Consider the following 15,475-nt stretch of genomic DNA (forward strand, 5'->3'; position numbering starts at 1 on the left):
ATATCAGAAATCTGGCCATGAGAGCATCAAGGCCAAAGAAAGAAGGTATGGGACACACAAAGGATCATGAGCCATTAAGGATGATCTGACTGGTCATCTGACTGATCTGACTGGTCATTTGTTGAAACTGGCCCCATTCTCATTTAAAACAAGACTGTTGAAGAACTGGCACCCATTGTCTATGTGTCCCCTGTCAAAAATAGTGTAGTGTTTCTTTTTCAAAGATTAAATGCTATTCCTGACTTTTTTGGCTAATTACCAAAAGCTCCTTGGATAGTTTTTCAGTAGGGTACTGTTAGGATACTGGTCATAGGACACTGTTGACATTGGATGCCTAACTTTTTCTAATTAGCTAGCTTGATATATGACCTGACAAAAATTGACACAACTATGTCTTTCCCTGGACAAACTTATTAAAGGTTATATTTTGTAATATAAAACCCTTCCTTTTAAAACTCCCTTATTCTTGAGTTTCCCCATTGACACGAAACGTTCTTTCCATTTGTACATGAAAGACCATGATAAGATTTTATGTTCTATCTCAACAGGACAATACAAATCAGAGACACATTGTTTATTGATCCTATAGCAAAAGCTTACCCTCTTATTTAGGCACAATTGCAGCAATCATACCATTCACACATTTTCCTTCTACTAGACTGAACTCCTACAAAATCTTTCTTCTCCTCCCTATACATATTTTCATCCATTGCTGTAAGATTCTAAACTTTTCAGATAATTTTTCCTTCTCAGTGGTATGACTTGAGACATTCATGCGCTTATCAGGAATTATTTCAGCTCCAAACCTCCCTGAAATCTTTTTAGAGAAATCAGATTTAGAATTGCTTTTGGATACCTTCTGTTTGAAAGTTGAACATGGAGGTTTTTAATCTGGATTTTAAAATACAAAAAACTCAAATTTCTTGAATCCAGCTTTCCAGGGACCAAATCTGTAGTGGTTTGTCATGCTGTAGCTTTTAATAAGACCATCAGTTAACTAGAGAGTAGAGAGCAAATGTCTATACAGCTATCAGATAATCCCTTCAGGTAGGTAATGATTTTACTATGCTTTAGAAACAACACAGTCTCTTTAAAAAAAAGAATATGTATTTATCTTGAGAGACAGAGAGAGAGAGAGAGAGAGAGAGAGAGAGAGAGAGAAAGAGAGAGAAGGAGTAAATAGGAGTAGGGGAGTGGTAGAAAGACAGGGAGAGAGAAAATCCCAAGCAGGCTCTGTGCTGTCAGTCTGGAACCCAATGCAGGGCTTAATCTCATGAAACTGTGAAATCATGGCCTGAACCAAAATCAAGAGTCAGATGCTTGTCTGACTGAGCCACACAGGGGCACCATCACAGCCTCTTAGTTGCAGGTGCTACCTCTATTAAATACCACAATCATGTAAAAGTCCTACTAGATGTGTCCTCCAAAGGCATTGGCTATAATAAGTGCAAGTCACATACTATACAGCTGACTCAAGAAGCAAAAGACACTTCTTTAAACAATTCTTATGCTATATAAGCTTCATGTTATCCACAAAGTTCAAAAATAAAGGTTCTGGCTAACTCTTGACTACTGGCTCTTGAGTCTTGAGTGAATACTAATCTCAAGCACTTGACTCTCCAATACCAGACAAGAAAATATCACATGGTTTGTTTCAACCAGATGGTCTTTGGTGGCAATAAGACTACTACTTGGTTTGCTCAAAGATGCTAAAATAATGTCTCTCAATGAAGTTACTTTCCTTTCTGCTGTGGAAAGGAAAAAAAATTAAGAACAGTCATAAATAAACATTGGTCGGAAAATTTCAATAAGTGAAAATAATGTCCCTGGAGCAGGTCTCACTTTTCAAGCACACAGTCCTGAGAAAACTACGTAGATTGGACATGGACAGGAGGTAAAATTTATAAGCCTTTGAATATCCAAAATGGGTTTTTTTCAGATACAAACTTCCTTATGTTTTTCAATTTCAATTTCAGTATCTTTGTTTTCTGGTGGCCTAAAAGGTGTTTCCCAGACTAAAGCAACTATTCTGACAATAGAAATATTGAGAACTATTTATTCACTTGTATATTGAGAAAGGAATTCAATTTTTTGAAACAATAATAAAGAAACTCTGTGAGGCTCTGTCCTTAACCCAGAAGTATCCCTGTCCCTATTACCGCAAGTCTCCAGAGAAAATAGAATGAGTACATGACCTATTGAAGCTGAAACTTAAAAAACTAAACAGGGGATTTTAGTTGCTTGTCCCAAGTTCTCAAAACCCTTAGATCCACTCCAAAAGAACCATCACAGATTACCACCTTGTGAACTGCCCATGCAACTGGGGATCTCACCCTCTTCTGCTCTTTCAAATATGGCTAAATATGGATAAACCAGTAGGCATTTAATACAGTATCCCTAACCATATAATCAACATGTCCCAGTGGCTTCTCCCTAGGATAAATCACAGGAATCCTTGCATGAATGTTGGCTCAGAGTCCTGGTTTATTGTATATACCGGCAATGTAAGACCAATATTGAACCTCATAGAAAGACATTTTATTATGTACTATTAACCACAGAAAATCAATTTTTATATTCATGTTTCCCAGTTAAGAAGATATCATACCATTGCCTCCTGGATTTTTTGCCAATAGGAGATCTAAAATGGAATATTTCTGAAGTTTTTCAGGAAATTATCAGCATCAAGAAAGCATTTTCTTCATTTCCTTTCCCTCGTATTGCTAGAGTTCCATACACCACAAAGTATCCAGCCAATTCTATTAGTCATTGGTCATGGTACGTGCATTAAATCAGCAATATCTATATGAGGCCTGTCTAATAACAAGATCAAACCTTAGATCAAGCAGCAGACTGTTGATATTAAGTTTCTGACTGAGACATTTGGATTAAGACCCCGAATGACAGAAGTCATGATTCTACATTCTTTTTTTTTAATTAAAAAAAATAATGGTTATTTATTTTTGAGAGAGACAGAGACAGAATGTGAGTGGGTTAGGGGCAGAGAGAGAGGGAAACACAGAATCTGAACCAGGCTCCAGGCTCTGAGCTGTCAGCAGAGAGCCCAACGCGGGGCTCAAACTCACAAACCTTGATATCATGACCTGAGCTGAAGTTGGACGCTCAACCGACTGAGCCACCCAGGCACCCCCGTGATTCTACATTCTTTTTGTATTTTTTAACTTGGTCTTTAAGGATATGATTTGTCCACTATGTTGCCTTATGGGTTTTTATTGTTAAAATGAGATTTTAAAGTTTTTCTTCCAAACTTGATTCTCTGGATAAATCTGGAGGATAAAGAAAATTTTTGCAAATCTACAGATATCAAAATTCCCTTCTTTACTGTCTCAGGGTAGAGATAAGAACCATTCTACTTAATAACAATAGTAGCAGAACCTTGGCTAAGAGGTTATTGTCTAAAACTTTCTGGTAATTATCAAGTCAATACTTGTTTTCTCTATTGTCAATTATTGGTTTTTCTCCAGAGACTTAAACGCTTATAGCCACTTACTGGTACATGATTGAGATGCAACTGCAAAGACAAAAGTAACAAGAAGACATGATGACAGCTCTCACCAAGTTCTAGACTGCCATCAGCAGCAGCTCTGGAGTTCTGAACACAGCGAGGTGCAGTTGCGTGATGAGACTTAGTCTCCCTGTTAACCAAAAGAGACACCCACTGTGGCTGTCACATTCCCCTGGCTTCTGCGGCTGCTCCTCCCTGCCCCTCTTGCACATGACCCTACCTCTTACAACTACTCTGAGTCAAATATCTCAATAAAATCCAATTGCATAAACCATTGCTCATAATCACTAGAATGGTTGGTTCTTCCTTTTCCTAAAGCCAATTTTGATCACCTATGCCGATATTAGCTGAACCTCTGCTAAACGTCTATAAAAGTTCCTCTTTTGTACCGAAGGCAGAACACTTCTTCAGAGTTCTCACACTGCAGTGCTCTGAATAAAGGCTTATGTTTAACAGTGCTGTTGAAATCCTTCTATGTATTAGTAATTCAGTTTATTCATACTGTTATTACATGTTTACAGTTTTCAGTTGCATTTATTCAACTGTTCTCTTTATTATTACCAATTACGGTTACATGATATCTTCTTTACATGAGATCTTCTGTTTTCAATAAATATTTTGGCAAAACCCACTTTTATCTATTTGCCTTATTACACTTTTAACCTTGCCCATAATGTCTCTAATGGTTTTCATTCTCTATATTTATTTGTTTACCTCAAAAGTGGCTTTTGTATTCTTTTATTTCTTCATTTATTCTCTTAGTGTTATGCAGGTTCCATATATTGCAAAATATATTAGTCACGGTATGTGCACTAAATCAACATGAGGTTTTCCAATAACTAGAAAACACAGATTTGGAAACAAGAAGTTATATGGAATAAGACTTTCTCCGTTCACCTATTTTTAGATGAGGATTAACAATGGAAGTGTCCTAGTTTTGATCCATTATTATACATAGGACATATGTAAAGTTGATGAAATAGACCTTTATGGGATCATCTAGAACTAAAGAAACAGAATAACGATCTCTGACTTTTTGAGGGCTTTTTAAAAACAATGGAACTTCTTTTCAGAAAAATGCACATAAGTACCTACTTATACCTAAATATTTATGCGCAGTTTTAGAGAGTGCACAGATTTCTTGAAGTCAGTCTTGTATGCCTAAGTATCTACAAAAATCTACTCTTATTTTGCCTAGAAGAACCCCCAAGTATTTATATCATGTACTGTGTTTTTGTTCTGCAGCTGTCTTACAAGCCTATTTTTTAATCTTGGATTGACAATAAATGAATAGCTTAAGCAAGTGACACCCAGGAAGTGTCCTATGTGTGTTCACTTCAAAAGGCTCAATTAATATTGTAATGAATATTTATCGATTCTCCCCAGAATTTATGGCACTATCACATAAAGGCTATTTGTTTTAGGGTTCTCTTGTGCACATTTGGGCAGAGATTGACGAAAGACTTTAGTTAATTTAAACAGATACCTTCTTTTATATAAACTTTTCCTGTAAGATAGAAGTATGCACATTTAGAAGTCTACATTAACAAACTAATTAAATCATATGGCATGATTGAGATAATCTGATGGGTGATATTTCTCACTCTGGTTTGTAGATAAGGAAATATTTGAATAAGAGAAGAAAGTCACACTAAGCCCCACTCACCTATCTTTGTCACTTTTAAATTATCCTATTGCTCTATTTTTTTGACTATGTCAGTTATAAAAGCTAGTCCAAGAAAATGAATGTAGACAACGAAAAATAGAGAATGGCATATTGACAGCTATCTTTCTGTTTATATAAATGGCACTTAGATTCCCAGTATATCTTTGTAATTCCCACTTGTCTGACTCAATATTGGGAAGGCCAGTGTGTAAATGAATAAGAGCCTGGACAGATATTTAGGAGAAAACCATCACATGGGTAGAGAAAATCTCACACATATCTTGGCTCATCATGAATTTTGCATCACTGATAATCAGTGCCAAATAAGGAAGGCAAAAACAGGTGTTATTTGGAGCAATGGGAGACAGGACCTCTTACCTTGGGCATTAGTAACCTCATAGTGTACAATTACAGTGGTCACTAGGGTGCAAAGGACTTCTGCTAGTTGAAGAGCTTTTTGTAGACAAAATATGAAAGTCTAGAGCAGAAAAGCAAAACAGGGCAGGTGCTATATCAAAACCTGAAGAGGTGGCTGGGGGGGTGGGTGAAATAGGTGGTGGGGATTAAGGAGTACGATTCTGATGACCACCAGGTGTTGTATGGAAGTGTTGGATCACTATGTTATACACCTGAAGCTATTATTACATTGTATGTTAACTAATTGAAATTTAAACAAAAACTTTAAAAAAAAGAAACAAAAGAATGTGTGTTCTATTCATACATGGTATACCGGTGAGTCTCTCTGGTTCAAGTACATAAGACATTTTTTTTCCTTCTTCTTCTTCTTTTTTTTTTTTTTGAGAAGGAGGTGGATGGAATTTCATGAGTTGTAGATGAATATGAGTTGCAAAGATATATAATTTATTGCATAAGTATATGTAGTAATGATGAATTGATAGTATAACAGCTATAACCTAATGCTACATAATCAGTTAATAAATACATATTAATTACTTATATGTCACACACATGTAAGTATGTAAGTATTAAAAAATGATTCTTGCCATTCAGATAATTGCAATATGGTTGGAAAAATAATTATAAATGTATCTAATGAATACGTTTACATTCATACAATATACTAGTCTTAAGAGATAATGAACATGTGAAAAAATAACTTTTCTCACAAGAAGAGTACAAAGCAATGAATGGTATATTTTATACACCAAATCATGCCAATGTAGTAGGAGATAATTTTGAAGATAATTTTCATGTAAAAACAAAAAGAAATAAGTTCATCTTGACATCTTGACACTTACCAATTGTACATATTTTGACAAATGACTTATACTCTATGACTCTCATTTATATGTATAGTAATTTTACACAGGGTTTTGTGGAATTAAATAAAACTGTAAATGTGACAGGAAAAATATTAATTTCCTTTGCTTTGTAGCAAGGTGAATCTTGGTACCTAACAAATGTAGGGAATATCTATATGCACTATTTATCCTCCTTAAGTATACGTGCTTGTGACAACCGAATGAATGATGGTGTGAAATTGATAATTCTTTGGATATATAGTCAGTTTTTTCAGTCATTTATTCAGCAAATATTTACTTTGCACTCCTTAGGCAGTGTGCAAGATGCAAGTTAAGAAGTGTTTTTTTTGTTGTTGTTGGTATGTTTGTTTTTATTTAAAAAAAAAATGGGTAGGACTCTATTCTCCTGAAGGTTGCAATTTAAGGATAGACATGAACATTATATAAATATAAATATAAATATATATATATATATATATATATATATATATATATATATATATATATATCTTTCATTTAACACTCTGGTCATGATTCTGTACCCAACCATACTATAATAATGGGTACCTGACAACTAAAAAAAACTGTTTTTACACATTAGAAAGACACCACAGGATTTAATCCCGGAGAGAAAGGAAATAAACAAAGTGTGTCTTAATTTTGCTCCAATCTATAGCTTAGAGGCACTGTCAAAAGTATAAAGGAGAAGGATGGGGCGCTTGGGTGGCTCAGTCGGTTGAGCGTCCGACTTCGGCTCAGGTCATGATCTCGCGGTTCATGAGTTTGAGCCCCGCGTCAGGCTCTGTGCTGACAGCTCAGGGCCTGGAGTCTGCTTCTGATTCTGTCTCCCTCTCTCTCTGCTCCTCCCCTGCTCATGCTCTGTCTCTCTCTCAAAAATAAATATTGAAAAAAAAAAGAGTATAAAGGAGAAGGAAACCAAGCAGAGTCCAGTGTTCTCTCCAAGATGCTTCCTGACATGAGGAGACAGATAAAAGTTCAAGCACTAAGTGTCTGGTCAATATTTTGTTCAATGAATAGTTGAATTAATAAATAACTTTGCATTTTCTGTCTAGGGGAAGAAACAGAAAACTCTGCCATGCTTTTTAAAAGCAGAATCTATAGAGGCACAAACAGGGGATAGAGTTACAAGTGAGAGTTAATAACCTTCAAATTTTTTGCACAGCATATGTTTTGGAGTTGTTTTAATTTTCTAGTTATTTTCCTCTGAAGAAGTTCCAGTTTGTTATATTGCTTTTAAAACTTGGAATTTTAACATAAAATAATGATTTCTCTCTGTTTAATTGGGATATGACATGGTAATTTTTAGCAATATGTTTTTATGATTTTAAAGGTTAAATACTCTTGAATTCAATTGCAGAATCTACCATGAGTCACTTCAAATAGGTCTTCCCCTTAAATGTTTCTAAATTGATATAAATAATATAATGGAATCATAAAAAATAATTTACAAAGGATTATACAATATTAATATTATATAGCTTGATACTAATTCAATTCAACTGACAAATATTTTATAAAAATAAACAGGACAGACTAATTCTTGCCTTCAATGCATGCTAGTAGGGTAACAAGAAATCATAAATGAATAATTAATTGGATAATACCAGATAATTCTCAATAATTTATATTATAAAGAAAAACAAAAGAATATATTATAAAAGAGGACATAGCTGAAGGCCAATACTTTAAACTTGTTGTATACTCACATGACAATACTACCAGCACCCGAAAAGCTACCCTCTTGTCATGTTTTCAGTAAATAGCAATATAAGAAGTATTTTACCGTTTTTTTAATTTTAAATAAAAAGAATCACATGGAATGTACTTTTGCTTTGATTATTTTTGTTCAACTTTTTTTGAGAATTCATTGATATTTTGCATGCAAATATAGATCTTCAATTCTAATTGCTGTATAATATCCCATAGTTTAAATATATCAACAGTTAATTCAATTATAGATGAACAGTTGGGATTTTTTTGCCTCATCTATAGTAAATAGTATGGCTATGAATATCATGTTTAATGAAATTTGGTGATGGGGCTCAACTTTAAATAAAATCTTTTCCGAGGAGGTGTTATTGCAGTAAGATTTATAATGAGCCTGTTATTGCTGTTGCATAACAAATGATCTCAAAATGTAATAGGTTAAAAAATATTTTTTATGCAAACAAATTTTGTGGAAAATTCAGACATGGCACACTGGGATGATGTGTGCTTCACATCTCAGGCCTCAACCTGAAAGGCTCAGAGGTTAGGGATGGCTGGATGTCTGAAAGCTGCAGTGGTTTAAAGATTCACTCACATTTCATTCACATTTATGATACCTGGTCTGGGAGGACTTGAAGACCACTATTGCTGATTCTTACATAAGAATCATGCTGATTCTCCATGTGTCTTGGCTTCCTCAAAGCAATGCATTATCACAATAATTGGACTTATTACCTGAAAGCTCAAGAGCTAAGTATGAGTGCTCCAGCCTAAAAACCCTCAGATGTCATACAGCAGCACTTCTGGTACACTCTATCGGTCACACAAGCCCCTTGACTCAGGGGGCCAAGGCATTGATCTATCTATAGAAAGAATGCCAAGAAAAGGAGGGTGGGAGGCATATTTTAAAACCTTCTAAAATCAGACATAAGAAACTTATTAATTAATTCAGAGGAAAAAATAACTATAAAATCTCTAAGTGGGAAACAAGTTTTAACTTTTTGAGGAGGGACAAAAGTCAGATTGCCTGAGTATAGTAAGAAATGAGTAGTAGGCAGAGGCCATATATATATATTTTTTTTTCAGAATATTTTAGTCCACGACAGAGCTCCACGGACAACTTACACAAATACATTTCCTTCAAGAAATCTTTCCTGTCTCCATCATTCCTAGAAGAAATATCTTATTAAAAATTTTGAAATCTCTGGAAGATGGCAGAACAGCATGGAAGTTTTTTTTTTTTTTTTTTTTTTTTTTTTGCATCTTGCATCCATGAAATACAGGCAGATCAATACTAAACCATCCTGCACACCTAGAAAACTGATTTGAGGATTAACAACAATCTTCACAACCTGAACCACAGAACTCAGAAGGTACATGGCATGGAGAGGTGAATTGGGGGAGAGAGAAGCTGCAGAGGGTAGGAAGCTGCTTTTGCTTGCGGAAAGAGGATGGAGATGGGGAGACAGTATGGGAAAGCATGCCCCCACCACCCCTGAAAGCAGCTGGAGAGAAAGTGGAAAAGTGGAAACAGCCACAGGGACTGAACTAACAATGGAGAAAGGAGAAAGGAGAGGGTTTAAATTCCATTAAGACTCTAAAAACGGGGGGAGCACAGAGTCTGAAATTCTGCAGCTCAATACCTGGTGGTGCTCTGGTGGGAAGAGCAAATCCCAGGAGCAGAGTGAGGTCTGTGTGGTCCTCGGGCCACATGGGGAGAGACAGTTCCCCTGCTGGGAGGATTGTGGTAGAGGCTGTGCAGCCACCCCACAAAGGTCCCAGCAGACCCCAGAGAACAGCCACATTCACTGGTGCTGGAACAAGGTTGTTAAGGGTGAAGCCTCGTGCCAGATGTGTGTTATGATTTTCTATAATTCCTGAAACGCTGCTGCTACACGATTGTGTGAACTTTTTCTGGGGTGGGCTGGCACCCAGCCACAGTCTCTGGGCATCGACAGCAGCACAGTCACACAAACGTTGCTGGGTGTGACCAGCACCCAGACATTGCTCAGTGAGAACCTCCCACAGAAGTTCTGAGCAGGTCAAAGCCACAGTCCCTCAGAAGTGAGGGGTTGGGAAACCAACAGCCACATCAGAGATAAAACTCAGGAGGGAGGTGCCTCCTGGCAAAATGATGGCTTGGTCACAGACAGTGTAAAGGCGGGGAGTGGATGGAAGCTGGAGACAAAGGACGAGTGTGCAATTGCTGATTGGGGAGAACAGAATTCTGATACTAGAGACTGGGTAGCTGGGGGATGCCATTTTCACACCTCCCATGCATGTGCATACAGACCTACAAGCACTACAAGAATCCACCCCAGTAAGCTAAGCAGCATTCTCCATCTAGTGGAGAACGGAGCCATTACACTAAGCCTCACCAAACTGGGCCAGCTGGGCCAACACCACAAGTCTCTTTGCCTGCTTAGTTTATGGACTATAAAGTGCTTCACAGTTTGACTTCTAGGGGAAAATGATGTAATTTCAATCGTATTTCAGTCTGTTCACTTGTCTATCTATTAAATTTTCTTATTTTTTTTCTTTTTCATTTCTTTTATTTTTCTTGAATATCGAAAGGGGAAAAATTATTTTTATTTTCAATTTCTATAAAAAATATTTTTCTTTTACTTTTTTCTAGTATATTTTTTACTTTTGTAAATTTTTCAAATTCTACTTTGTGTCCATCATTTCATTTTATTCTATTTCATTGTGTTCATTGTTCATATTTTCAAACATTTTCCTTTTTTTCTCCCCCTCCTTTTCTCTAATCTTTCAAGCTCCTTTCAACAACCAGACCAAAGCAAATCTAGGATCTAGCATCATTTATTTGACTTGTGTGTGTTTGTGTGTTGCTTTTAAAGTTTTAATTTTAATTTTTTTACCTTATTTATTCCTTTTCTTCCTTTAAAATGACAAAATTAAGGAATTCACCCAAAAGAAAGAGCAGGAAGAAACAACAGTCAGGGACCTAATCAACACAGATACAAGCAAGATGTCTGAACCAGAATTTAGAATCACGACAAGAATACTGGCCAGAGTTGAAAAGAAGGAAAAGCTAGTCAGTATGAAATAGAAAATGTAACTGAGCTGCAATCTTAAATGAATGCCACGGCGGCAGGGATGGATGAGGCAGAGCAGTAAATCAGCAATATAGAGGACAAATTTATGGCGAATAATGGACAGGAAAAAAAAAGGAGACTAAGGCAAAAGAGTGCGGTTTAAGAATTAGAGAAATCAGTGACTCATTAAAAAGGAACAACATCAGAATCATAGGGGTCCTAGAAGATGAAGAAAGAGAAAAAGCGGTAGAAAGGTTACATAAGCAATTCATAGCAGAAAACTTTCCTAACGTGGGGAAAGACACAGGCATCAAAATCCAGGAAGCACAGAGGACTCCCAGTAGATTCAATAAAAATCAACAATCAACATGGCATATCATAGTCAAATTCACAAAATACTCAGGCAAGGAGAGAATCATGAAAGCAGCAAGGGAAAAAAAGTCCTTAACCTACGAGGGAAGACAGATCAGGTTTCCAACAGACCTATCCACAGAAACTTGGCAGGCCAGAAAGGAGTGGCAAGATATGTTCAATGTGCTGAATCAGAAAAACATGCAGCCAAGAATTGTTTCTCCAGCAAGCCTGTCATTCAAAATAGGAGAGATTAAAAGTTTCCCAACAAACATATTTAAAGGAGTTCATGACCACTAAACCAGCCCTGTGAGAAATTTTAAGGGGGGACTCTGAGGGGAGAAAAGACTAAAAGCAACAAAGACTAGAAAGGACCAGAGAATACCCCTAGAAACTCCAACTCTACAAGAAACATAATGGCAATAAATTCATATCTTTCAGTACTCACTCTAAACATCAATGGACTAAATGCTCCAATAAAAAGATATAGGGTAATAGAACGAATAAGAAAACCAGATCCATCTGTATGCTGTTTACATGAGACCCACTTTAGATCTAAAGACACCTTCAGACTGAAAGTAAGAGGATGGAGAACCATCTATCATACTAATGGTAGACCAAAGAAAGCTGGAGTAGCCATACTTATATCAGACAATCTAGACTTTAAAATAAGACTGTAACAAGAGATGAAGAAGGGCATTATATCATAATTAAGGGGTCTATCCACGAAGAAGACCTAACAATTGTAAACATTTATGTTCCATATGTGATAGCACCCAAATATATACATCAATAAATCACAAACATAAAGAAACTCATTGATAATAATACCATAATAGTAGGGGACTTCAACACCCCACTTACAACAATGGACAGATCATCTAAACAGAAAATCAACAAGGAAGCAACGCTTTGAATGACACTGGACCAGATGGACTTAACAGATATATTCAGAATATTTCATCCTACAGCATTGGAATATACATTCTTCTCCAGTGTGCATGGAATGTTCTCCATAATAGATCACATACTGGGACACAAATCAGCCCTCAACAAGTACAAAACAATTGAGATCATATGTGCATATTTTCAGACCACAATGCTATGAAACTCGAAATCAACCACAAGAAAAAATTTGTAAAGACTTGGAGACTAAAGATCATTCTACTAAAGAATGAATGGACTATCCACGAAGTTAAAGAGGAAATTAAAAAGTACATGAAAGCCAACAAAAATGATAACACCACAGCCCAAAACCTCTGGGACGCAGTAAAGGTGATCATAAGAGGGAAGTATATAGCAATCCAGGTCTTCCTAAAGAAGGAAGAAAGATCTTAGATACACAACCTAACTTTACATCTTAAAGAAAGGGGAAAAGAACAACAAATAAAATCCAAAACCAGCAGAAGACAGGAAATAATAAAGATTAGAGCAGAAACCAATGCTATGGAAACCAAAAAAATGGTAGAACAGATCAATGAAACCAGAAGCTGGCTCTTTGAAAGAATTAACAGACTTGATAAACCATTAGCCAGTTTGATCAAAAAGAAAAAGGAAAGGGCCCAAGTAAATAAAATCAAGAAAGAAAGAGGAGAGATCACAACCAATACAACAGAAACAAAAATAACAATAAGAAAATATTATGAGCAATTATACACCAATAAAATTGAAACAGGAAGAAACTGAAACAGAAAGAAATAGAAAATTTGAATAAACCCATAACCAGTAAAGAAACTGAAATTCGTAATCAAAATTCTCCCAACAAACAAGAGTCCAGGGCCAGATGGCTTTCCAGGGAAATTCTACCAAACACTTAAGGTAAAGTTAACACCTATTCTCTTGAAGCTGTTCCAAAAAATAGAAATGGAAGGAAAACTTCCAAACTCTTTCTATGAAGCCTGCATTACCTTGATTCCAAAACAAAGACCCCACTAAAAAGGAGAACCATAGACCAATTTCCCTGATGAACATGGATGCAAAAATCTTCAACAAGATATTAGCCAACCATGTCCAACAATACATTAAAAAAATTATTCACCAAGACCAAGTGGGATTTATACCTGGGATGCGGGGCTTGTTCAATATCTGCAAAACAATCAATGTGATTCATCACATCAATAAAAGAAAGGACAATAACCACATGATCCTCTCGATAGATTCAGAGAAAGCATTTGACAAAATACAGCATCCTGTCTTGATAAAAACCCTCAAGAAAGTAGGGATAGAAAGATCATACCTCGAGATCACAAAGGCATATATGAAAGACCCAACACTAATATCATCCCCAATGGGGAAAAACTGAGATCTTTCCCGCTAAGGTCAAGAATAAGACAGGGATGTCCACTCTCACCACTGTTATTCAACATAGTATTGGAAGTCTTAGCCTTTGCAATCAGACAACACAAAGAAATAAAAGGCATCCAAATCGACCAGGAGGAGGTCAAACTTTCACTCTTCATAGACGACATGATACTCTATACAAAAAACCCAAAAGATTCCACCAAAAAACTGCTTGAACTGATCCATGAATTCGGCAAAGTTGCAGGATATAAAAGCAATGCACAGAAATCAGTTGCATTCCTATACACCAGCAATGAAGCAACAGAAAGAGAAATCAAGGAATCAATCCCATTTACAACTGCACCAAAAACCATAAAATACCTAGGAATAAACCTAACCAAAAAGGTGAAAAGTCTATACACTGAAAACTATAGAAAGCGTATGAAAGAAATTGAAGAAGGCACCAAAAAAAAAATGGAAAGAGTTTCCATGCTCCTGGATAGGAAGAACAAATATTGCTTAAATGTCAATACTACCCAAAGAAATCTACATATTCAATGCAATCCCTATCAAAATAACACCAGCATTCTTCACAGAGCTAGAACAAACAATCCTAAAATTTGTATGGAACCACAAAAGACCCCAAATAGCCAAAGCAATCTTAAAAAAGAAAACCAAAGCAGGAGGCATCACAATCTCAGACTTCAAAGCTGTATTACAAAGCTAAAACCATCAAGACAGTATGGTACTGGCACAAAAACAGCCACTGAGATCAGTGGAACAGAATAGAAAACCCAGAAATGGACCCACAAACACATGGCCAACTAATCTTTGACAAAGCAGGAAAGAATATCCAATGGAAAAAAGACAGTCTCTTCAGCAAGTGGTGCTGGGAAAACTGGACAGCGACATGCAGAAGAATGAACCTGGACCACTTACTTACACCGTACACAAAAATAAACTCAAAATGGATGTAAGACCTAAATGTAAGTCAGGAAGCCATCAAATCCTCAAGGAGAAAGCAGGCAAAAATCTCTTTGACCTTGGATGCAGCATATCTCCAGAGGCACGTCTCCAGAGGCAAGGGAAACTTGTCTCCAGAGGCAAGGGAACACGTCTCCAGAGGCAAGGGAAACAAAAGCAAAACGTCTCCAGACGTCTCCAGAGGCAACGGAAAAGTCTCAACACGTCTCCAGAGGCAAGGGAAACAAAAGCAAAAATGAACTATTGGGACCTCATCAAAATAAAAAGCTTCTGCATGGTGAAGGACACAATCAGCAAAACTAAAAGGCAACCGACAGAATGGGAGATATTTGCAAACGACATATCAGATAAAGGGTTAGTATCCAAAATCTATAAAGAACTTATCAAACTCAACACCCAAAATACAAATAATCCAGTAAAGAAATGGACGAAAGGGATGAATAGACAATTCTCCAAAGAAGACATCCAGATGGCCAACTGACACATGAAAAATGCTCAACATCACTCATCATCAGGGAAATACAAATCAAAACCACATGAGATACCACCTTATACCTGTCAGAATGGCTAACATTAACAACTCAGGCAACAACAGATATTGGTGAGGATGTGGAGAAAGAGG

The sequence above is a fragment of the Leopardus geoffroyi genome, chromosome C3 (assembly GCF_018350155.1).
Source record: "Leopardus geoffroyi isolate Oge1 chromosome C3, O.geoffroyi_Oge1_pat1.0, whole genome shotgun sequence".
NCBI classification, from domain to species: Eukaryota; Metazoa; Chordata; class Mammalia; order Carnivora; family Felidae; genus Leopardus; species Leopardus geoffroyi.